The sequence below is a fragment of the Panthera uncia genome, assembly GCF_023721935.1.
Source record: "Panthera uncia isolate 11264 chromosome E2 unlocalized genomic scaffold, Puncia_PCG_1.0 HiC_scaffold_19, whole genome shotgun sequence".
NCBI lineage: Eukaryota > Metazoa > Chordata > Mammalia > Carnivora > Felidae > Panthera > Panthera uncia.
The window spans coordinates 3,150,521-3,176,807 of NW_026057588.1; the positions used below are offsets into that span (position 1 = coordinate 3,150,521).

Sequence of the window (26,287 nt, forward strand, 5' to 3'; positions counted from 1 at the left end):
AATGACCACTTTTGCTGCCTGGAGAATTCCCTAAATGGCCAAATTTATCGGGTTCATCTAGTTCATCACCACCGCCACCGCAAAAAAACGTGTTTCTTTTAACTCTTTCTGACAGGTACAGCAATCTCATTGGGAAGAGAGCTTCTGGAAACATCCATGACATTTGAATGATTTCGCTTGAGCCTTTACTTTTGGTTCAGGGTCGTTTACTTTTAGTTTAGTCTCACGTTCCTCTGCACGTGCTTTGTCGTGGCCAAACTGAAGTCTGAAGTGATCTGAGGATTTTCTTTTTTTATATTAAAATGAGGATCTCTGGGTGTTTCAACAAAGAGTATTCTTGTTGATCTGGAAAGTCGGGGATGTTACAAATGATAGGACAGGTCTCTATCAACCAACCCCTTTTCATGACTGTGTTTTGCCTTTTGAAATTCCCTTAATTGACAGGTTACGTTACCCAGCACGATCACATAGCTATTTTGACACATCTTAGACGTGTAAGAGGTGTTCTGTGCCTGAAATGAGAATCACACCCGATCTGATGTGCGACGAAGCTGAGACAGACCTGCCCCATGTGAAACGAGAGCTAAAGCAAAACCAAAATTAGTTTCAACTGAAACTAAAAAAAAAACAAAAACAAAAACAAAACCCCAAATTACTCCTGAAGTCCACTAGCACCACGCCACATGCATGGGAGGATCTGGTGTCCCACTCGCCGATATTTAACGGAAACTAGTTTACCATGAATTGGTAACTCAGTAAACTGTCTTGCTGACAGATTCACTCTCCAAGTCCCCTCCCCCTGAATGCTGTGACTATCACTAGCCACCTGCTCCAGGATGGTGATCGGACATCTTCTCTCTCCTGTGTTAACCGGTCCTGCTGACGTTCAAACGTCCCATCATAAAAAGTGCTTCCTGGGGGCGGCTGGGTGGCTCCGTCTGTTAAGCGTCCAACTTCGGCTCAGGTCACGATCTCGGGGTTCGTGGGTTCGAGCCCCGCGTTGGACTCTGTGCTGACAGCTCAGAACCTGGAGCCTGTTTCCGTTCTGGGTCTCCCTCTCTGTCTGCCCCTCCCCTATTCGCGCGCTCTCTCTCTCTCAAAAATAAGTTAACAAACAACTTTTCTTAAAAAGTGCTTTCTTGACCCCATGTCCCTCTGGCTGCTGCCCCATCTCTCTGCCCCCTTGTAGGCAACACGTACCCAGAGCATCTTTTCACTCCTGCCCCAGGTCCTCCTGCCCATTCTCTCCTGAACCCACTGGTATTGGGCTTCTGCCCCAGACCCACGCTGACCCATTCCCGCCTGGTTCTCCGGGGTCTCCCACTTTGCCGAAACCAGCATTGGCTCTCACTCTTCATCTGATCCATCTCCTGACTGCCCGTGAAAACGTGGAGCGCGTCCTGCCCCCCACAGCCCTCTCTTCGCTTGGTTTCCATGCCCTGCATGACCTACCTTGTCCTCCCACGGCACTGAGCACCCCTGCTCAGGCTTCCTCACCCCACCCGGATGAATCCTTTCATGGAGACAGGCTGGAGCAGTGCAGCCACACCCCAAGGAGACATGCACGAGACCGAGCCTCCAAGAGGAACCAGCACCTGCCAACACCTTGACTGTGGGCTTCCGGACTCCAGGACCATGAGATTGACTTCCGTTGTTTTAAGACATGGCGTTTCTGGTGATTTGTTACAGCGCTCTAGGAAATGAACACACTCCCCAAACTGGCATCTTCATCCAGATTCTCTGCTGAGCTCCAGACTCATGTAGCCAACTTGTCACAGCTTATCTTGTCCCCTCGGGTACCTCACAGACACCTCAAAACTGCTATCACCAAATTGGGACCCCTGACTGCCTTCTAGCCCTGTGTTGTGGACTGAATGTTTGTGTCCCCACGACATCCGTCTGTTGAAACCCCTAGTCCCCTGTGTGATGGTGTTGGGAGGTGGGGCCTCTGGGAGGTGATTAGGTTTGGATGAGGTCATGAGGGTGGAGCCCCAGTGATGGCATCAGTGCCCTTTCACGAAGAGGGAGAGAGACCAGGCCTTGCGTTCTCTCCATGTGAGGACACAACCAGGAGGTGGCTTCTGGAAGCTGGGGAGAGAGCTCTCACAAGAGCCAAATCTGCTGGCCCCGGGATCTTGGACTTCCAGTCTCCAGAACAGTGAGAAACACATGTCTGTTGCTCCAGGGACCGTTTGGGCTGACGATACATCCTGCCGTCCCCCCAGTCCTCCCACCGTCGTAAATAACAACCCCACTCATCCAGCTGTGGGCTCACCATTGACTTCTTTCCCTCACACTTCCAGGTGCAATCGGTAACCCATCTTGTTAACTTTTCCTTAAAAAAAAATTTTTTTTTTTTACATTTATTCATTTTGGAGAGACAGAGCACAAGCAGGGGAGGGGCAGAGAGAGAGGGAGACACAGAATCCGAGGCAGGCTCCAAGCTCCGAGCTGTCAGCACAGAGCCCGACGCGGGGCTCGAACTCACAGACTGCGAGATCACGACCTGAGCCGAAGCCAGACGCTTAACTGAGCAAGCCACCCAGGCGCCCCGACTTTTCCTTTTAAATATATCAAGGTTCCAACCAGTGCTCACCTCCTCCTACAAGGCGCCATCTTAGTCCAAGGCTCCACCTTCTCTCACCTGGGCCACCACCAAAGCTTCACAACTGTCCTCTCTGCTTCCATTCCCCCCTAACCCTCCCGCCCCCCCCCCCCCCAGCAAGTGACTTCTCCACACGGTGGCCAGAGCTGCCTTTCCAAAATGCAGGTAAGACGTCCCCACACTGAATAAAAACCATGCAAGGGCTTCTCGCTATGCTCAGAACAAGGTCATTGTGCTGAGAACAAAACGCAGACTCCTCACACGTGCCTATGAGGTGCCAGGTGAGCTGTGCTGACCTCCAACTTGCTCGGACCCCATCCACTGTTTGCTGGCCACTCCGTTCCCACCACACCAGACCCCCTTCCATTTCTAGAACACACTCTACATCTCCTCATAGAGTCTCCGCACTTCTGTTCTCTCTGCTCTTGCCCCAAATGTTGCCATGGCAGAACCGATCACATCCTTTAGGGCTCAGCTGGGTTGTCACGTGCTCGGGGGAGGCTTCCTGACTATGTGCATAAACAGCTCTCCCACTCTCCCCTACACCTGCTCTGCTGCTCTCACTGTCTGACATGTTATGTTACTTTGTTATGTTGTTATATAGTGTGCGATGGATTACATGTTGCACCGTGTCATATTGTGTTATATTACATGTGTCACAGTGCATTTATACTGCATGATTATATGGTATATGTATATTATTACATACAGTGTATTGTGTCATATATTATATTGCATATCATACACATACTATATACAATATCATATATTACATTATATATAACATTGTTATATTGCATATTAGATCACATTATTACATGGCATTTTATATTACGTGTTATATCATACATTATATTATGTATTATATCACATTATTATACTACACTATATACTATATTTGATTATATCATGTTATATTATGTTATTTGTCTTGCCTTTTCTCACTACCTAGCACTACATGGTTTTACGACTACCTAATGTGGTACCTGTACTACTAAGTGTTTTATGTTTCTTTGTGTGTTTCTTGCCTGTTTCCTCCACTTGACTGGAAGCTCCATAAAGGCAGGAACTTCTGCTCTTTACTATTTTAATCTCAGCACCAGAACTGCACCTGGTATATAGTAATTGCCCAAAAATATTTGTTAAGGGAAATTGATTCAGTAAGTGAAATGTGTCAAACTGATTTTCTAAGACAAACCTTGGGATAAAAGGGCAAATGAGGAAGTTTTAAAAATTTGATCATTTGGAGGACTGGCTCTCAGCAAATCAACACTTAGTAACAAGTTAATTTTGGGAGGCAATGGTTTCCCCAAAAGAAGTGTTAAAGGAAAAGTTTTGGCGGGGGCACTGAGTTATAATAGATATCAGATGCCAATGTGGGTTGTGACCCAATCCACCCTGTAGAAATTTCCAGCTGAGTGATTGAGGATGGAATTGATTCAGGTCAGGACTGACATTCGGGGGATGTAATCTTCCAGAAATTTAGGAAACACTGGCCAGAAACATAGTAGGCATGGAATAAAAATGGACTGAAAGGGCACCTGGGTGGCCCAGTCAGTTAAGCATCCACCTAATTTCAGCTCAGGTCACAATCTCATGAGACTGAGCCCTGTGCTGGGTTCCATGATGGACATAGAGCCTGCCTGAGGTCCCCTCTCTCTCCCTCAGGTTGCCCTTCACCCCTGCTCCTGAATGAATGAATGAATGAATGAATGAATAAATAAATAAATAAATAAATAAATAAATAAATGGCATTTCCTCTCCACTGGAAAACTGACTGATAGCATAAATGAAGGAGAGTGATGGAAACCCCCTTATACCTCAGAAAAGACACAGTCTGATAAGACTATGTGTGCCCCGATAGCAGCTGGGTAGGGATCAGCAAGGAGTGTGCAGAATTAAAAACAGGTCAGGCAGAGAGGATTAAGGAGCAGTTTTAAGTAAATAATTAGAAATACCATGCCAGGCCACAAGGCCGCTCAAGAAGCAGATGTAGAAGAACACACAGCAAGTCTTGTAACATCGGCTTGGAACGCTGAAGGGAAATTAATTTTCTTTATTAAAAAACACCTAATACCTTTATAATTAAAAAATAAAAACATTAAAAGAGAAACATTTTTAAAAAATTAACTTTCCAAGTCTTGTAAAGCTGCTCTTAAGACTGAGCTAATGTATTTTATCCTCATTTGGAATTTGTGAGCCCACACCCATCACAGTATGAACAAGAAGAGACTTCCAAGGACTCCTTATCTCTACCTGAAAGCATCAAATGGGGGTGATACACAGCAGACTCCCAGAGCAGACACCCTAATAAATGACCCTCCCATAAGAATTTGCCCAGAGGGACAGTCTGATGTTCTAAAGAACATAAATGGAATGATCCAAAGTTAACAGAATTCTGAGAAAGAATTATCACATTTTACCCATCTCCCACATATCAAGTTTCTTTTCCCTGTCTAGCTTTAAGAAAAAGAAAAGGGACCCTTTACCAATTGAAGGACAAAACCAAATACTATTTTATAAGTTCTTATTCACCATGACTGGTGATTAACAAACAGAAAAAAAGGTTTGCTTTTTACTTTTATGGAACAAATGAGGGCATATAAATTACCTCAAAATAATCGAAGCTGGCACATGAAAAAATAAAAGCAAATACTGGTTTATGTCACTTTTTAAGAAGGAAAGGAAAAGAAAACAAGGTTGTCAGAACCTGAAAATGAGAGAAACTGACTAAAAGCAGGTCCAGGGAAATAACTACAAAACAGATGGTGTATACTTCGATCTGTTTACCGTCAGGAAGTAGATGTCTCCCAAATTCTGACCACATGGCACTGTGGCTCCAAGAACGCGATTCCCTTGCTTAATTACGCTGCGATGTATATATTTCTGGGACTCAAACCTGGCCTTGCAGCCTGGAGGGAGAATCCCATGGCAGGCTGATGAGCCGATGTGCCTCTGGAAACTGAGCCATGTGTTAAAAATCAAACTGCTCTGTCTTGATTTGCACCAACTTTCCAGTCGGCCCGTCCTTAGCTCAAACCCATTCCCCTGCACTCAGGGGTCACGTGATATTGAGGCTGCTATTACTTGTGACTCTCAGGGCCATGGTCTCGGCACTGATGAGATGGAGGAGATTACCCGAGCAGTGACAGATGGAAGGATTCAGACCACCTAGGGGCACCTTGTACGTGGCATGTGGTCAGCATATTGAAGGCAGCCATGTGGGGATCGAGCGGAGTGGGTCACATTTCCAACACCGACAGTGGTCCCACTCTACGCCAGGCGCCGCGCTGGATGCCAGGCCACCAGAGTGGGTACAACCAGGCACAGTCCTTCCCCTCCCAGGGTCTAACTCAAACGGCAGGGTGGATAGCAAACAACTAATCATTCCACAAATTTCAGTACCAATTCGTCCAGAGAAAAGACACAGGAGAGACTTTTATCCATGTGAGAAAAGGGTCAACATCAGCTGCGGCGAAAGAAACCCCAAATCAAACCCCAACATTCCCACTCGGCCTTCAGACAAAGGGGGAAACGCGGTCGCATACTGTGTTGCAGCTCTCAAACACGGTTCCGGGGCGTGTAAGTGGCACTGATGGGGCCACGGAAAGGACGACGTTTAGGGCACGAGAGCTGGAACAAGAAAGCAGAGCGTGGCCGGTTCCATCAGCCTCAGTTGGGAACGGTCACCTGGAGGAACCTCCACTTGTCACCACTCTGCCATGGGCACGAATGACTGAAAAATCACCGAGTGTTAATTTGGGGGTGAAATCCTTGCAAGTAGGCAAATTCGCAAAGACAGAATCAGCGAGGAAGGAAGATGGGCCACAGGCTGCCATGGTTAACGGTGACTGTCTCTGGGGAGGGCGGCCCGGTAAGGGAGACGCAGATGGGAGGGAAAATTCACTATCTAATGGGTATGCTTGTCTCCTTCTTTGATCTTTGTGTTGGGTGTGTTTAGTATGTACTCAAATAAAGGAACGGTTTCAAGAAACTGCAACAGCGACAAGACTCAGGGCCTGTAAGACTTCCTTCTGCCGTCTGTAGAAAGGGGATGATGTCATTTCCACCAGTGGATAGTGGTGAGGCTTCAAGACCACTTAGGAAAAGGCTAGGCATTTGGTACAGAGGGGTATTTAAACCCCCTTCCCCACGCTCCCCCAGGCCTTGACCCCTAAGGTGAAAAGTCTTCCACTGTCCTTCTAGAGCCTTGGTGGGTTCCGTGACCATGGTCATACCCTACTCTTTCTTTTCTAACTGTGCCAGGCACTCTGCTTGCCTATTCAATATCCACACCTCCCTCCCTTTCTCTCTCTCTAAATAATAACAAACTCGGATTTTGTTTAGCACAGCAATGTGCCTCAGTTAAAAATATCCACCGCCCCAGAAATCTTCTACAGCTGCATGAATGGGGCAAGTGAGCCACTTCTGGCCAATGAGGCAAGCGAAAACCGTCTTGACATCCGTTCCCAAATAAAAAGCAAAATTTCTGGAGGAGGAGGCATCTGGCCTTTCCCCCCTGCTTCCTGCCTGGAATGCAGACATGATACCTGGAAGAGCAGCAGCCATCCGTGACCACAAGGAAGACAACCTTACGCTACGAAAGGTGAGGAAGAAAAGGAAAACGGGCCTGGGTCTCGGATGAAGCCATTGGGCCCTAACAGTCCATCCTCAGTTATGGAGGAAGAAGAAAGCCCTCACTCTCTTAGGTTAGTGTGCTAGGTTTATCTCACAGGCACAGGTGAGATCGTCCTGAACTGATACTGCTTCCAGCAAAAGGATGTAGAGAGTCCTGGTCTGCCTTCCTCCCCTACCTTCCTTCCAAGGTAACTCGACTCGGGCCACAACCCAGCCACCACCAGCATGTGCAGATGTCTCTCCTCAACCCCAGCCCCAAATACCACGGACTGATGGGCCTCAGATCCCTTTCTCTCAGGCTACCGCCTCCAGCCCTCCACCACGGATGGACTTCTCTTAATCCCTATTTTGGGTCCTGGTTACCACTCGCTCCACAAAACAAAGCCAGCCTCACGCCCAACCTTGACCTGTCCTTAACGGCTCTGTGCTTCAAATCCTCCATCTGTAAACTGGAACGACTGGGGGACTAGCTTCACACGGGGTGTGGTGAGGATTCTTCAACATCATCGGGCTTCCAGCCGCTTCACCGGGAAGAGAATGTGCTGACCAGGCGATGCCTCGATCCAGAGGGGCTTAGCAGTTAATCATGTCCTTGGACGCAGCTGCCTGGGTACACGTGTGTGCGCATGATCTTGGCAGTCTTGACTTGTTCTTAGTTTGAAACTATCAGCAGGGCTGTGGGCTTTGATGTAGCCACAGGAAGCTGGGCTTTTTAGGTTTATTCAACATACCATGCGAATGTCTCCTACGTGCCAGGCATGGTTCTAAGCAGTGAAGATAAACAGTGAACGAGCAGTCAAAAATCCCTGACTTCATGCTTGTGATGGCGTCGTGGGGGAAACAGAGAAGGAGCAAAGGGACAGAGGCACAGAATGAGGCCACGAGGGGCAGAGTGTGAAGCAAATGGAGCCAGGGAAGGTGCTAGAGCATGCACTAGGGGCAGGCTAGCGGGGAGCTTTCTAGGGAGATGGCATGCAGGCAGAGACCTCAAAGAAATAAGAGAAGGACAGGACCACCAGACTCGGCAAACAAAAATACGGGACGCCCAGTCGAAACGCACGCGCTACTGGGGACACGTTAACACTATGCAACGATTTGCTACATTGCCACCCCAGGACACCAGGGTCCCATGAGCCATGAAAGAAGGACCAAACATACACACACCACAGCAGGCAGCCATTCTGCCCAAGTGAAACTCAGGTATTGGCCCGAGAGGGGAGGAAACCTGTGTCCATACAAAGACTCGTATGCCAATGTTCACGGCTGCCCCAAAGCTCCCCCATGTCCAGACCTCTTTCCTCAACTCCTTTTTTATTTCATTTTAACGGTGGCAAAATACAGACAGCACAAAACTTACCATCTCAACTGTTTTTAACTGTACAGCTCAGGGGTACTAAACACGTTCATGCTGTTGTGCAGCCATCAACACCCTCTGCCTCCAGGACGTCTTACAAAACTGAGGCCCTGTGCCCATTAAACGATGGCGGCCCATTCTTCCCTCCCCAGGCCCTGGAGCCCGCCATCCCTCTTTCTGTCTCTATGTATTTGGGTACTCTGAACCTCTCCGATAAATGCAAACATACAGTGTTAAGTCTTGTGTGGCTGGCCTACCGCACTCAGGGTCACGTCCGCGAGGTCCATCCGCGTTGTAACACCTGGCCGAACCTTTTCAGGGCTGGATAACGTCCACTATACGCACATCCCACACGCTGCTTATCCTTGGCCCGTCCACAGATGCTCAGGCCGCTTCTACATTTTGCTGATTGCAAATAACACTGCTGCACACGTGGGTGCACATACTTCTCTCTGCGTTCGTTTCCTGCTACTTTGGACACACACACACACCAAAAGAGAAACACCTGGGTCACTTGGTAATTCCACATTTGACTTTTTGAGGAACGGCCATACTGTGTCTCTCTCAGTTCTGAGCCTGGTGGTCCTCGCACCCAGCAAGCTCCAAGCCAACAGCAGCCATGCCCCCCTTCACCCCGACCCGGAGCTGCCCCTCAGCGCCTGTCTCACCCTCCCTTCAACCGCAGGATCATCCCTGGTCCCTTCCTCCCTCACCCAGCAAGCAGCCAAGCCCCCTTGCTTCCGGTCAGAAGTGCCTCCTCTCCTGCCCCTTTTCATCTCATCCTTTCCAGAACTGAGTTTCTGAATTTCTCTCAGATCCATCTATGTCTTCCTATTGCCACGGCTCCCAGCTGATCCTGTTGATTGCCAGGGCTCCACCTGCCCATGGCTTTTGCATAACTGAAAGCCAGCAGCCCCCCAAAGCCTTCCTGAACCTCCAGTTACTGCCAACCCATTATCCTGTTGGGTATTCAAGATGGCGCTGGTACATAATGAGCCTTCAAAAATATTAGCACCCATATCTGTCCACTCATTCATCTCTCAAACATTACACTTGTGTATATATCTTAAGGAAATAAATATATAATATCCACATATATACCATCCATCTCTCATCTATCAAACGTTACACCCATGTATAGTCTTATGTAAATAAATATATAACATCCATGTATATATGTATCTGTGTGTGACATAGGTGTGTGAGAGAAAGATTCATACAGAAAATGCTTAAAAATACTTGTTATGGTGGTATGATTGTGATAGTTTATTAAAAGTATTTTTAAAGATTTTCTTTAACTTTAAAAAAATGTTTACTTATATGCTACGAGAGACAGAGAGTATGAATCAGAGAGAGAGGGAGAGAGAATCCCAAGCAGGCTCCGTGCTGTCAGCGCAGAGCCCAACGTGGGGCTCGAATTCACAAACTGGGAGATCACAACCTGAGCTGAAATCAAGAGTTGGACATTCAGCTGACTAAGCCACCCAGGTGCCCCTAAAGATTTTTTTAAACTAAAAAAATAACACAAAATCTTTGAGAAACATCAAACCCCATAGAAATGTGGAGAGAAAAACTATGGAAATACCCCACACCCTCCCTGGCATTCCACAGAGCCAATCACAATTTTCTTGCTTTTTTCCTTCTTGAAATTTTTTTGTACAAAAGAGGATATATGCATGCGTGTGTGTGTACATGTGTACACATACACACGTAGTTTCTATTTTACAGGAAAGAAATCATATTCTATACATTGTACGGCCACTTTACTTTTCTTGTTTTTTGAACTGACAGTCTATCCCGTACAACTTTTTATCCCACAATGCCAACCACTAATATTTTTTTTCTTTTCAGAAATTTTCTTTGTGTGTACCAAAATGAGTAAATTACAGATAAATATACACATACACACATTTTAAAAACAGGATCAAATTCAGACTCTACACATTGTTTACCAATATGCACAAGCAGGGGAGGGACAGAGAGAGGGAGACACAGAATCCGAAGGAGGCTCTAGGCCCGAGCTGTCAGCACAGAGCCCAACGTGGGGCTCCAACTCATAAACCGTGAGATCATGACCCGAGCCGAAGTCAGATGCTCAACTGACTGAGCCACCCGGGTGCCCCTATTTTTCTCTTTTTGACTCAACCGTGTGTCCCGGACCACCTTCTGTGCCCAAATGCATGCAGCTCTGCATTAAACTGTCAGACAGCCGCTCACGACTTCACAGCAGGGAGGTAACACGATTCGTTCGGTCGTTCCTATATGGACGGACACACAAGAGTAGCAGTTGCCAACTACCTTGTGCGCTCCTGTGAGTCCTGTAGGACTAGGACTAATTACGGGAAATAAGTTTTCTGTGTCAGGGGTTATGCATATTCAAAAAAAAATTTTTTTTTCAAGATTTTATTTTTAAGTAATCTCCACATCCAACATGGGGCTCGAACTCAACCCCGAGATCAAGCGTCGCACGCTCTTCCAATGGAGCCAGCAGGGCACCCCAGATTCAAAATGTTGGTAAGTCCGACCAAACCCCCCTTCAGGAGGTCATGCCTTTAAAACACTCACTCACCGTGTATGAGAGCCCGGCCTTTAACGATATTTTAATTTTTGGATTTGTCTGGAAGGCTGGCATTGTGTTTTTTTGATGTGTGTTCCCTAACTGATCAAGAAGTTGAGGCTCTCCTGCTAACTCTCCTGGCCTTTTCTCTTTCTTCTGCCGTTCATCTATTTACCACTTCGCTCTCATGCCTCCACCGTGACATGGAGGTCCTGCCTCTCTCTGTGTCTAAACTTCCCTCCGGTCTTGTCTCCATCTCCCCTCTCTACGCAAACCCAACTTGCAAAGGATTAAAATCTAAAACATCAGAAACAGAATGTGACAAAATGGCCACGCTGGAGAGTCAGAGTGAAAACTGGCCCGCGCGGGATCTCAGGAGTGAAGTGTGCCAAACAGCCTTGAAGCTGGGGATTAAAGTCTTTCTTCCATCTGGAACCTGGCGTCTACAAAACAGTGACCACATTGTGAGCCTTCCCAGAAAGAGCGCCGCGTTGCCTGGCTACCCTGCAATGTATATATGGCTTGGCAGCTGGCCTGGCTTTGCAGCTCAGAGGAAAATTCCAGGGTGGGATGCAAGCTGAGGTTCCAAGGACAAATGGGCCGGAAGGTTTAACCCCTTCTTTTCAGAGCTCGAGCTGAGGGGCCTTCTGGGCCCAGGTCAGCTCAGCCAGGTGGTCAGATTTCCAGGCTCTTTGGTTTTGTTCTTTGCAGAACGGACTTAGCAAGACCCAACTTGAAGACAGGTTTCCAGAACCCATGAGGTCCATAACCTACCTGGCACTCCCGGGACTCAGCATCTGGAAGAGGGTCTTCCTATTCAGTCACGTCCTGGCTCAGACACTCACTGAGCCCCAGAGCTTTGTGGCTCTGGGATGCAGGCCACTAACAGCTCTGGGCACAGGTCTCTACTCAGTAAACTGAGGGTGACCAGTCTTGGCTGGGCTGTGTTGAACATCCTACCAGAGTAGGAAGGTGACACGGAAATGCCCTGCCTCCGTTCCCTCCTCCTCTTCTTTTTAGCGTCCTTACGAATGGTCTGCCCTCCTCCCGCAGACCCTCATAGGTCAGTGACACCACACCCTATTCATTCTGTCTACATCTTTGCTATGGTTTCCAGCAGAGTGTTCAAGAAGGCATTTACAAGGCCCGCGAGGTTCTGCCTCCCAGCTCCCGCCGCTCCCCAGGCTCTGGCCTTGTTGGTCTTCATCTGGGTCTTTGATCACACCAAGGTAATTCCCGCCTCCAAGCCACCCTCCGATCAGATCAGGGCGGGCTGCTTCCCATACCGCAGGGGCTCACATGAAATACCATCTCCTCAAAGAGGCATTCCCAATTGTTCCATCTCAAATGCAGCTAAATCCAAGCTTCCAAACCTGCCCTCAACCCCAGACACTCAACCCCAGACCCTCAACCCCAGATGCTCAACCCCAGACCTTCACTGAGCTCCCTGAAGATGCTACCCCACCGCCCCCCATGCATTCTGTAGATCCCCAATTCCACCCCACCCCGACACTGGGTTACTCACTGAATTATCTCGTACTCATCGAATCGGGTGCCTGTTGGTTTGCTCGCCCGACAAGCACTCCCCTTTATTTTGGTCATCAAGCTTCCTATTTCATTTGAGGGGCCAGGCCACCCCTATTCTCAGCCCTTTGCGGTGAGTGGGAATGGCATCAATTCTGATCTAGGAATGGATACAGGTCTCAGGTCTGTGCAACCCAACCAGCATCTCAGGGACTGACTCACGGATGGGCCCGGAACTTCAGTAGAATTACTGGGAGAGAGGCACTCCGTCTCCACTGCTGCAATGGCAAGCGGCACCCACGCCTGGAGCTGTTGGTAGCATCTTCACCATCTTGAGGGGAGAGCCTATGGCAGAATGAAGCCCGATCAGAGGAAAGCAGGTCCCAGAGACTGAGAAATGAAGATCTCATCTTAATGACATCACTTGAAATGCTAGATCCAGCCGTACCTGAAGCACTCTGAACTTTACAGATAGGGAGACAAGACATTCCCACTCACTTTGTTTAAACCAACTTGAGTTTATTTTTCTGTCACTTAGATAGGAAATGTGTGTGACAGATAAAACCCCTATCTTAAGCCCTTGTCCCCACTCAGTTTGAAAACATTAAAGTCATCCCTGACTCTCCCCCCTTCTCCGTCCCCCACATTCAAAGACCTGCCATGTCTTGTGACGTCTACCTCATAAATGTGCCTTCCACCTCTCGTATCCTCCATGCTTCTGTCTCCATTTACCACCCTTCACACAGACACGTGTCCCAAGTCTCTAGTCCACTCCACCGTTATGTCTCCTCTGCTTTCTTGCCTCCACGTTGGCTCTCTCCATTCCAACATCCAATCTCAAAAGGGACATCCTTCCAAAACACCAACCTAACGCCCCCTCGCGCTTAGTGACGCGTCTTCAGTGACAAGAGACAGAAATACTAATTGCTAAAGCAAAACCAAACAAACAGAAATAAAAGTTGTGTACTGAATTGAGTAACTGAAAAGCCCAAGGGTGGTTGGCTTCAGGCGTAAATTGACCCGGATTCTTAAAAAATCTTGATCAGGGATCCATCCCTCTCCATCCCTAGGCTTTTCCCACAAAGCTTTGAGTGCTGCCCCTCATTGGCCCAGATGGAGTCACATGTCCATCCCGGAGCAAATTACAGTGGTTTCTATTAACCAGGTACAGATCCCAGGAGTCCCATACATTGGGGGGGTGGGGGGTGGGAGGGGGGTTATCCAAAAGGAGAAGGGGGTTTTGTTGGTTAAAGAGTGTGAGTATCGGATAAGCACCACCTTATGTCCATCCAAAGTGTACCACTACCTTTGAGATCAAGTTCAAGCTCCACAAGACCCCCTGTGTTTTCCTCTGCACCTATGTACACCCTGCCTTCCCCAACAACTACCACCTCTACACACCAGCTGCAAAAAACCACTCTGGGTTTCCTCAACCCTCTCATCCCCAGACTTCTGCATATGTCCACTCAACCCTGTGCTCGACCCTCCCCTGCTCCTCTTTTCAATCATTTCCTGCTCAGCTTTGAGGCCTCAAAGGTAATTGCTTCCAGGAAGGAGATCCCGAGACCCCACAAATGAGATCTGGTTCCTCCTTGTTTCTTTGGGGATATTAACCCTACCCCTTATTTTGGGGACTGTTTCTCCTCTACCCATATTCCCACCAAAGGTGACATACTATAACATTATTCTCTGTGCCCTGGGCACCGGGTGAGTGTGTGGCACACCTCAGGCCAGTTCAGAGCCGTCTAAGGACAAGGCGAGTAAGACTCATCCTTGCAGATGGGTAACCTAGGAATAGCACCGTTCTGACCTCATGGGGAAGATGTGCGTGACAGTCTGATGCCAACATGCAGATTCAAGTGGTAGAAGAGACAGCTGCTGGCTGCATTCCACCACCCTGAGGACAGCTACACTCCTTCCCCCCTCTGGGATTTGGTTACAGGAGCCAAGAAATTCCCCCTTTGCCTAAACTAGTTTGAGCTGTTTCTGAGATCCAGTCCTGTGTGAGGCTCCAAGCTGACAGTGTAAAGCCTGCTTGGGATTCTCTCTCTCCCTCTCTCTCTGCACCTCCCACATGTTCTCTCTCTTTCTCTCTCTCAAAATAAATAAATAAAATGTGAAGGAAAAAAAAAAAAAAAAACAGAAACAAATTGAATTCCAGAGATGCAACACAATATATGGTGGTTAAGGAATGCTATACGGCCTCAACTCCATTAATTATTTTCAATGTGTCTGTAAACAAGTCATTTAACCTCTCTGTACCTCCATATTTTCATGTGGGAAGCAGCGGTGATGATTAAAAAAAAAGTATGACCTCATAGGATTGTAGAGGATAAAGTAAGAAAATCTATACAAAGCACACAAACTGTGTTTCGCGTTTAGGCAGTCCCAAATAAGCATGAACTATGAATAGACCCACTTGCTGAACATTGCACAGAAAGAAGTAAGCAGAAATATTTGCTACTCCACTAGAAATGTGTGAGTGTAGACGGAAAACACGAAAGCGGATCTGAATGAGGCCGGCGGGTGTGTTTCGCTATCTGAACACACATGCATGCCTCACTTTTCTCATCATAGCTACTATGCATCCCACCCCATATGCTGTCTTTGCCGGCCAAGCACTCACTCCATCTCTTCTGAGACTAGCTCTTCTCTTACTCTCTTGTCATATGGTTCAGGTGGGGCTGATCCCCACCCTGCTGACTCCAGGAGCGGCCAAGGACCCAGGTCTGGCCCACAGTGCGGTAGGTCCTTTTGGCCTCAGTGATTAGTTCAGGGATGGGCATATCACCCAAGTAAGGGCACAAGGGAATGAATACCAGAAGGTGAGGATTACTGGGGGCTACCGTGGAGGCTGGGCCACTAGAGCACAGTCACGGAGGTAGGAAGAAGGTTGGAGGAGAGCATCGCCATGGAGGTCCAGTGAAGCTGGGTCAGTGGTGCATCTTGACTTGGTTAAGGAGAGGATAAGTTGTCAAGTACTTCTGAGAGCTGTCAGTGCAGTGGCCTTTCCGTGGGACAGTGTAGGTGAGAAGCAGAGGCCTGATGGGAAGGAAGTGAGGAGAGAAAGCCGTGTGGATGTGGGGGGAGGGTGCCTGTGAGGAGGGATGCCCTTGACCAGAGAGGGGAATGGGATCCAAGGCGGGGAGGGTGGCCTCAGGGAGGAGCGCAGCAGTCCCTGCAGAGGAACAAGTGAGGGGAGACACCGGGGCCCAGATGCAGGTGTGAAGGCAGTGTTGGAAGGAGATGGTAGGCCCCTTGTGATCCGCACAGTACGTGAGAAGAAGGTTGTGGCACCACGTGCAGCACCAAACAGCCACGTCCTGAACAGTGGGCTTCTACTAGTGCAACTCGTTCCTCCCAAACCACGCGGTTCAAATCCTGGCTCTGCTGTGTACTAGCTCTGGGACAAACTACCTCTCCCTTTCCTGATTCAGTTTCCCTACATGAAAAATGAAACACAAACAACAACAACAACAACAACAACAAAAAACCAAAGAACCAATCTCTGGAAGTATCCAACCAAAAGCTTACTGTGAGCACCCACTGTAACACGGCTCAGCTCACCTGCTTATCTTGGATGAATATTACTCATTGCTTATAATGAGACCGTATTCAAAGCAACTCAAGAAGAAAGCTTGAGTTGAGTAAGCTGGAAGGTGGCAGCTTACAAAAGGAGTATGTCCCCTGCCTTATTTTTTAAAATGTATTTATTTTTTTTAGTAATCTCTATGCCCAACGTGGGGCTCAAATTTATGACCCTGAGATCAAGTGCACATGCTCTTCCCATTGAGCCAGCCAGGCGCCCCTGTCCCTCACTTGTTGTAGATTATTATGATTATATTATATTAATCTTATAACATACAATGAAATATGTATCACAATATTATATATGGCAATCTCATACATAACTACGTATGAATACAATTTCACATATAAGTGTAAAACAATAAATACTAATAATATATAATAACTGTGTTGTAGATCATCCATCACTTATTGTAGCATCCACAACACGGGCCCTGCACCAGTTTACCCAGTAAAATAAGGATTGGGAGGAATATGCTGGCAGAGAAATAATTAAGAGTGAACTGGGTATTTATTGACTATTGAAGATGGAGATACAATATACAATCATCTTTCGGTGAAAGCTAGTGAAAGCCTTTCTCCTACAAGTCTGGGTAAGTGTCCTGGAAGACAGAAAGCACAGCATTATTTCCAGTTTATTCCTTTCACTTCATGCCTTAACCTTGATTTGTCAGAGCAGATCTGGCCCCTTTACTCCCTCCTGCTCTAAGCAGTCTTTCTAATTGTCTCCTGGTTTGGGGTCCCAAGGGTTTTCTCAGCCCAAGACAATGGGCCTCGGTGAGACTGGGGGGCAGGGGAGAGGTATGCTATTCATCTGGAGAGTGCCTCTCATCACTGGCGCCTCTCTGGGAAATTGCTTCTCTTAAACAATCGGCCTTTCTTCTGTCTTTCTTCCCTGCCTTGGGGGGCGTGCGTGCCTCCAGGGTTACAAGTAACTTCATTTGAAGGCCACAGCTCTAATGACCTTCAGGTCTTGGATTGATCTGGAGCCTCCAGCCCTCTGGCCCACTCATTCTCTCCTGGGACACTCCCAGGCTGCCACACCAGACTGAGGGACGCCAGGAGCCTCCTTTCCTTAATCCCCCCAGCTGGGGCTGGAGGCCCTTGCTACGGGTGGCCGGAAGAAAGCTTGTTCCCCCAATCCATTGGTCTTGCAACCTCAGGCAAGCCCCCTGTCCTGTACACTGTCCCTGATCCTGTACAGGATCTGTACACAGGCGGGATCTCAGGGATGCAATCCACCTATAAAGGGAAAGATAGTTACTGTTTTCATACCAGGAATGGAGGAGGCCTCGACTCTATTAATGTGTGTCAGGAAGCAGGTAAGCACAGACCCACTTGTAAATGTTTTCATATCCAGGAATGGGGTAGACAGAGACCCTGCCTCTGCTCTCATCCACGTTCGGGACAGGTGACCCAGTAAAGCCTGTCTCTAGCAGCAGTGAGAAGGATTCAGACAAAACCCGGAACTTCCTATATCCCCCTTTTTGGCCCCAGAATCCTGCAGAGCAGAGGAGGGGAGCAGGTAGAGAGGGGCAGAAGGGTCTCACCCCATGCACCCTACAAATCAAAGAGCAAGAAGGCTCCCAATTCCCAGGCCTGGTACAGAGCCCTCTGGGGCCCCAGGAGCCATAGTCTATCCCTCAGACGCCATAGTACAGGTCAGTGACAGGTGGTTCCCCTCTGGAAGCCCCTGTTCTCCCTCCCTAGTGCCGACTACAGGAATTCAGAGACTCTGCCTGGGACAGTCTGGTGTAAACTATAAATACAATTCTATCAGACACCCAACAATGGGGCTCATGCAACAAGTATCTTACATACCCACGTCCCAGGCACTGTGCTAAGTTCTGGGGAGTCACCGGAGCTCATGAAGATTTGTTCCTTTTCTCCTGGGGGGGGGGCGGACCAGGGAATGGGGGCTCTGACAATGTCAAGACAACTTTTAAAATTAATGGCAACGGGCAATGGTTTCTTGGATGTGACACCAAAAACACAGGCGAGGAAGGCAAAAGCAGGCAACAAACTTGAAAACTTGCACGCAGCAAAGGAAACCATCAACAACATGAAAGGGCATATGGAATGGGAGGCAATGTTTGCAAATGGTAGAGCCAACGAGGGGTTAATATTCAAAGCATATGCAAAGAGCCTCTAAATTCAACAATAAAGGAGCCAAAGACTTCAGATGCTTCTCTGAGGATGATGATACGAATGGCCAACAAGTACTTAAATAGGTGCTCAACAGGACTGATCATCAGAGAATGCAAACCAAACCCACAATGAGATGTCCTCTCACACCCATTAGGATGGTGATTACAAAAAAAAAAAAAAAAAAGGAAAAAGAACACAACAGAAAAAAAAAAAAAAAAAAGAAACCAGTGTCATCAACGATGTGGAGGAAATGGAACACGTGTACACTGTTGGTGGCATTCCAAAATGGTGGGACTGCAATGGAAACCAGTAGGGAGGTCCCTCCGAAAAAGAAAAGAGAAGGACCCTATGATCCAGCAATCCCATTTCTGGGCATACACCCAAAAAAATTGACAGCTGGGTCTCAAAGAGGTATTTGCACACCCATGTTCTCAGCAACGTTTTTCACAGGGGCCAAGAGGCTGAAGCCACACGGATGTGAAGAAGCAAAATGTGGTCCATCCATACAATGGAGTATTATGCACCCTTCAAAGAGAAGGCAATCCTGCCACCTGCTATAACATAAACGAACCTCCAGGATATGATGTTAACTGAAAAAGACCCTGTCACAAAAAGACAAATATTGTATGATTCCACTTCTGTGAGGTTCTTAGGGCATTCACATTAATACAACTAAGAGAAGAACACTGTTTACCAGGAGCTGAGGGAAGGGGGCAATGCGGAGTTGTTGTTTCATTGGTACAGAATTTCAGATTTGCACGATAAAAAAGTTCCGGAGACTTGTGTCTCACAACAGTGTTGAATACACCACTGGGTTGTACACTGAAAAATGTTTAAGATGGTAAACTTTATGTTCTGTGTGTTTTACCCCGATTTTAAAAATGGAGATAATAAAACAGGGTAACCTGCTGGTTCCTTGGGAATTTCTACGTAGGAGAGGCTTCAGAAGGGTGAGGAGGGATCTTGTAGCTGGTTTGTGTATCACTCTATAAATAACCTGGAGAAGACCTCAGTTATCCACATCCAAGAATGGGTATTAATTGTGGGGCTGGGGCCACATAGGAGGTGACACCCATTTTTGGACGGCATAAGGGACTATTATTCCAGCTGGAGTTTTTGGGAAAAGACCCCTCTGAAGAGACAACACTTAAGCCAAAGCCTCCGGGCTGGCGTAAGGGTCTTATAAGGGCGAGAGGCCATAGGGACATTGCAATCTGTAGCAACGGCTACAACCATCACTTCCATTGTTCTTAACTGTGTTGTCAGTTCCCAGAGACTGTAGCTATGGTGCGCATTGCCAGGATAAATCCTTTAACCAGACAATGTCCCCTTGCATGGAGCAGGGCAGGCGAAGCAGGCTCCTCGGGGGAACAAAAGCATGGCTTGCAGCACTCGCCAATGCCCACCGTGTAAATCCTCCCACTGTGGCTGATTTCAAGCTAACAAGGTCGCGTCACTGAAGATGCGGCTGGAAAGAGACGAGCTCCAGGAGCTCTTCTGAGCCCGTGCAGGCCAGCACCAGCCTGCCACTGGGACTTCTCTTATTCTGGGCGGGATCAGGGAAAGTCTCCCAGAAGAAGGGTCCTGAAAAGTGGAGACAGAACCGGGAAGGACAGGCAATGGGAAGGAAGGGGTTTCAGGCTAAGAGCTCCATAGCTCCCAGTCTGGCCCTCAAGAGTGGCCTCCAAGAAGGGCAGTGTGACAAACGTGGGGAGTGGAAACCCGGTCTGCCTTCTTTTTTTTTTTTTTCTTTTTTTGTAATTGTGGTGAAATGCACGTGGTGTAAAATTTTACTGTCTTAATAATTTTTAAGTGTACAGTTCAATAGCGTTAAGTACTTCCACGTTGTTGGGTAGCTGTCCCCACTACCCATGCCCAAACTCTTCATCCTGCGAAACTGAAACTGTGGCCCCATTAAAAACCAACTCCCCGTTTCCCCCTGCCCCAGCCCCTGGTGCCTGCCTTCCTACTTTCTGTCTCTATGAATGTGACTCCTCCAGGTACCTCCTAAAAGTGGGCTCATGCAGTAGTTGTCTTTTTTGTGACTGGCTTATTTCTCTCAGCGTGATGTCCTCCGGGTCCATTCACGTTGTGGCACCTGCCAGAATTTCCCTCCTTTGGAAGGCTGGAGAGTATTCCATTTGTACGGACAGACTACATTTTGTTTCTCCATCCATTCATCAACGGACACTTGGGTTGCTTCTGACTCTTGATTTTGTGAGTAATATTGCTGAGAACATTGGTGTGCAAATGTCTGAGACACTACTTTTAATCCTTTTGGGTCTATAGCCAGAAGTAGAATGGGTGGGTAGAGACCCAGCCTGTTTCTCACATTACTCTTGCCCCAGCATAATGTCTGGCACTCACAAGGGTCTTGGGAGATACCGAACCATGCCTAGAAAAAGGTCTTAGGAAGAATCCTCCTACGCTAGCACTGGGCATCCAGCATCCACCAAGAACTCCATAGAAGTTACCTCATTTAAAGTAGGACCTGTCAGGATGCCCATTCCACAGGGGTTCAGAGAAGTGAGACCACTGGAGTGGAGGGGCCGCAAAAGAAACAGGATTTATGGGCAGAGCCTGGCTCTACTGGAATGTCCAATAAATGCTGAGGGGGGTGGTCTTCATCCCAAGGGCTGCTGACTGCTTTTCAGCAAGGAGGGCGGTGTTAACAGATTTTTCTCCAGTGAAGACCCTTCTGACTGTAAGCAAAGCGCATCAGATGCCACTCAAGTCCAAAGTGACCTGGAGTTAATGTGTGGTCACAGAGACGGGGGAGAAGAGGAATGGTTTGAAAGACATCGGCGAGGACAGTTGGGCACAACTTAATGTACAAGATCTGGGCTCCCCAGTTCCCACCTTGCGTATAACCACATGGCTGACCCGTGACCCTTCCCTAAAAATGGGACCACATTTACATAGGGATGGTTAGCAGTTGCTGGGCAGGGATCTCCTCAAGGGAGGGCCAGCCACGTGTTACCCCATTTGCTGAGCCTGCAGATGTGTCCTTGGATCAAATGACAGCTGTGGGGGCGGACAGGGCTAAGGGCAGGAAGAACAGAGCCTGGACTTAATCCGCCACAGTTGTTCTGGCTTTGAAAGGAATATGTTGTCCAGGCTGGCCTATCTCTTGTCTCTTTTACAGAAGATTGTTCTATTCTTCCCATGCTAAACGGAATATGTGCCCACTGCAACTACTTTGGAAATTGCATGCACACATATGTACATATATACATACGTGGAAAAAAATTAAAACTACCCACAAGAGTAACCAGAGATGAGTCTTGGAAACATTTTGGAATATTTTCACACATTACCTTCCCAGTGAAAATATATTCATAAAACCACTTGTAATGAAATTGTGAGGATGCTATTCATTCGGCAATTTTTACCAGAGTGCCTACTTGTGCAAAGCACTGTTTCAGGTGCTAGGGATACCACAGCTTACAAAACAGCAAAAATTGAGCCCCTGACTTTGTGGAGTTGACACGTGTTGTGTCCACTTTGTGCTTCCCACTTTTTCCTTTTTCAGGAACATACGCCCCTGTTCTCACCAAACACCTTGCGCTCCCCACCACCCCACCCCCCCGCCCCTGGGCGGACATCTGGCAACGTCTGGGGAAGAGTTTGGCCACACAACTGGGGGTGGCCAGTGCTCCTGGCATTTAAAGGGCAGTGCTCCTGGCACTTAACGAGTGGAGGCCAGGGATGCTGCTGGCCTCCCCACTGCCACACACACCAAAGAATAATCAGACATCAGTGTCAGAGGCGCTGATGTTGGGAAACCCAGCTCTGTAGGTACCTCAACATACACACCCACAATATTCTTAGCCATCATCTGTTTATAACTCACAGTGAGTTATACTGTATCATAGTTGGAAAAAATGTACAAACACAGCTTTAAGGTGAGTTCAATTGCCTCTCTTCACTTCGTACTATGGAGGGTTTATTGTTCCCCTAAACCCTCCTAAGTGGAAATTAAAGAGCCTCTTCTGCCTCAAAGCCTAATGGTTTTTAATAACGGAGCTTCTTCCTCTTCTTTTTTTTTTTTTTTTCTAATAGCAATTGGAGCGGGGGGTGTTGGTCGGTTTGAAGTAAGGGAGTGGCAAAATCTTACTTGTGTGGGGAATCAATCGGAGGGTGGGCAGGAATGGAAGCAGGGATACCATCAGGAGACTGATGACGTAATCCAGGAGAAAGATGAGGGTGGAATGGGCCAGGGGGCCCCGCAAAGGAGGTGGAGAGATCTTGTCTGAAGACGGTGTTTTGAGGCATAATGGACAGGACTTTGTGGCTTGTGGTATACGGGGACTGTGGTCAGGGGGACAGGTGCACTGATATCCATGCTTCTGCCTTACAACTATGACAGGCATTCCCATTCCCAAGAGATGTGTAGGCTAATGACCTGCCAAGATTTTACTCCTGAGTAAAAACATCACTTCCTTCCAGGGAAAGAAGGCCAGATCAGCCAGGACAGGTTCGGGAGCAGTGTGGGGTCATTTCTACTCCTTTCCTTCCCCTAAACTCCCCTACTGAAGGAGGATTAGGGCCTCCAGGAGGCACATTTGGGGAGAATACCGGAAATGGGCAGGAACAAATCTCTCCTGGAAACGTGAGCCCGGGCTACCCCTCCATTCCCCGGGTCACAAAAGGGGCCAGGTTCCTGTTGCCAAGCCACCTGGACTTGAACTACCGGGGGATTTCCGCCATGCCGTTGGTCAGCTCTGTACCCGGGCATCCCAGCTGATGTTGAAGACCGGGCTGGAGGGAGGCTACATAGAGGCAGGGAGACCACTAAGGAGGTGATTCACTAATGTAAAACGTTCTCCTTGCGCTGTTCTAACTCAGCGAACAAAACACACTGAAATTTCTGCCCTCATGGAACTCACATTCTAGCGTGGCTTTTCTCAACCTGGAGGGACTGACATTCTGGGCTGGATGATCTCTGTTGTAGGGGTCCGCTCTGTGCTTTGTAGGGTGTTCAGCAGCGTCCCTGGTCTCCACCACTAGATGCCAGCAGCATCCCCCACCCCCAAGTTCGGACAACCAAAAATGTCTCCAGACATTGTCAAATGTCCCGCAGGCAGAACATTGCCTCAAGTCGAAAATCCCTGTTCTAACAGGATTTAGGACTAACAGGAGAGGACAGCCAAAAAAGATAAATGGAATCATTCAGGAAATTATACAGTGTTCTAGCAAGTGATATGTGAGCCTGTTAAAGATGGTACAGAATGCTAGGCAGCGTTAGAGGAAAAATTATCCAGGGCACTTTTTTCCAGTTTTATTGAAATATAATTGACGTATAACATTGTGTAAGGTGTACGATGTGTGGATTTGATACATTTATATACTTCAACATGATTACCAGCACAGCTAACACCTCCACCCTTCATGACGCTTGTTAAAGACGGTAAAGATTTTTTATAGGATATATATATTTTTTAAGTTTATTTGTTTATTTTGGAAAAGACAGCGAGAGAGAGAATCCCAAGCAGGCTCCCTGCTGTCAGCGCATGGGGCCTGATGTGGGGGCTCAATCTCATGAACCATGAGATCGTGACCCGAGCCGAAATCAAGAGTTGGGACTCTCAACCGACTGAGCCACCCAGGCACCCCAAAGATGGTAAAGAAGATTTTATTCAAGAGAGCTGCTACAATGGGCTTTCAAAGTAGGGGCTACTACAGTAGGGGAGAGAGATCAGGATCAACTCTGAATATAATAAGGAAAAGTGGAGATTTACAGCCAGGGATGGGTGAAAAATTATGAAGAAGTAGGTAAATTCTTTACTAAACTGACCTAATAGGATTCTTGCTGAAGGTAGGCCAGGGTGATACAAGTCTGAAAGTGATCAGACCAATGACAGGGAAGTTTTGCCAAACTGACTCAGGCCAAGGACAGAGTGGAAGGCTGGGGAACCCAGTCAGGAAGCCTGAGTAGAGTTAGGTCAAGGAAGGGGCCTCATCAGTGGAAGGGAGAAGGTGCTGCATTTTTGAACAGGGAAGTCAGGACAAGCCTTGTTGAGGAGGCCAAGAGTTGGCAAAGGAATTGCATTGACTCTGTAGATTGTTTTGGGTCATACGGACATTTTAACAATATTAATTCTTCCGATCCATGAATGTGGGATATTTCTCCATTCGTTTGTGTCTTCTATGGTTTATGTTTGGTTCTCAGTGTAGAGAACTTTCACTTGCCTTGTTAAATGCATTTCTAAGTATTTTATTGGTTTTGATGCTATCACAAATGGGATTATTTTCTTTCTTCTTCAGATAATTCATCGTTAGTGTACAGAAATGCCACTGACTTTTGTATATTGATTTTATATCCCACAAGTTTACTGACTTTGTTAATCTGTTCTAGCAGTTTTTTGGTGGAGTCTTAGGGTTTTTTACATATCTCAACAAAACTGAAAAGAATAAAATACAAAGTATTAAAAAGAAAGAGTTGACAAAAGATGAGAAAAGCTGGGGATGAAGAAAAAGGGGGTGCTTAGAGAGAAGCAGAGGGGAGGAGGCCAGACGGAAGAAGGTGTATTTGAAGGTGGAGCCCATAAATTTTCTGGTACAAGAGGTGTGAGGAGTAGTCAGAGATGTTTCTGGCTCTGTGGCTTGGAAACTGGATGGATGGAGGCCCATTGGCTGAGCTGGGAATTGCTGGAAGAAGGTCCTGTCTGAAAAAGACCTGATCGGATTTCTTACAAGCTTTGCACTTCAGGTGCTCAATGCCATCCAAGCACCAAGGCCCAGGAGTCAACTAACTCTGATCAGAGGTCTGGGCTGGAGAAAGAGGCGGCCATGGGAGAGGATGGGAGAGGATGAGCAAAGCTTGGATTAGGATGAGGTGAGTGAGGCATTGCCCTCATAGGCTGAAAGTTCAGGAACTGAGATAAAGAACATTTTAGTGGATTGTTTTTTAAAAAATCAAAATGAATGCCAAAGAATCCATAGTGAACAAAATACAAAACTTTTAGATTTTTAAAATCTTAATTTCACTAAAATTCTAGATTTAAAATTTTTAATTTCATTTAAATTTTTGATTCTAATATTTAATTTAATTAAAAATTTTGATTTGTGATTTTAAAACTTAATTTTTTTAAAAGAATTCTAAAGACAGTGTCAGTAACAGTGCCATGCCACGTTATGTCAGAGCTTGAGGGTAACGGAAAAATCAGCAATGCCAGATGGCCTCATTTAAAATGTTGGTACCGTTCATCACAGATTGTTTTGCATTCATTTTGATTCTTTAAAATGTTGCATTCAGGGGCACCTGGATGGCTCAGTTGGTTAAGCGTCTGACTCTTGGTTTTGGCTCAGGTCACTATCTCGTGGTTCATGAGTTCGAGCCCTGCGTCCGGATGCAGAACTTTCTTGGGATTTTCTCTCTTTTTCTGCCCCCCCCCCAAATAAATAAATAAACTTAAAAAAAACTTTGTTTAAAAAAATAAATAAATAAAACGTTGCATTCAAACATTATTTATCTTTGGCACTGAGTTTTTTGGTGTCTCTTTAAATTTTGGGGGATTCACCTTATGCAAGCCTAGACCCTGAGGCTGTGTGAAGTGGAAAGCACTGGTTCTGGCCATATGCAATTCACCATATTGGTGTTTACTTTCCAAGGGAGAGGACGGGACAGTAGGGAGAAACAATCTGAGGCTAATTACATCCTGAGGCAAAGGCTACTACCGCATGATTTCACCATAGGTTCACTATTCTCCAGTCTACCTCTGCTCAAGGAACATTAAATTCCCCAAGTTGATACTGTGTTAGGTAGGAGGGGCAGGCAAGCAATGAATGGGCAATCTGGAATATAGAGAATTTTTTTTTACAATCTTTCTTTCTTTCTTTCTTTCTTTCTTTCTTTCTTTCTTTCTTTCTT

The 26,287-nt window shown here is 47.1% G+C and overlaps 1 long non-coding RNA gene across 1 annotated transcript in view; it reads right to left on the reverse strand.

The window, feature by feature from the left end:
* Positions 1–12,694: 12,694 nt before the first annotated feature.
* Positions 12,695–26,287, reverse strand: part of LOC125915887 (uncharacterized) — a 24,356-nt gene continuing 10,763 nt past the window's right edge. The window contains exon 2 of the long non-coding RNA XR_007455781.1: positions 12,695–13,023. This is a non-coding gene — a long non-coding RNA (uncharacterized LOC125915887). The remainder of the gene's footprint in view (positions 13,024–26,287) is intronic.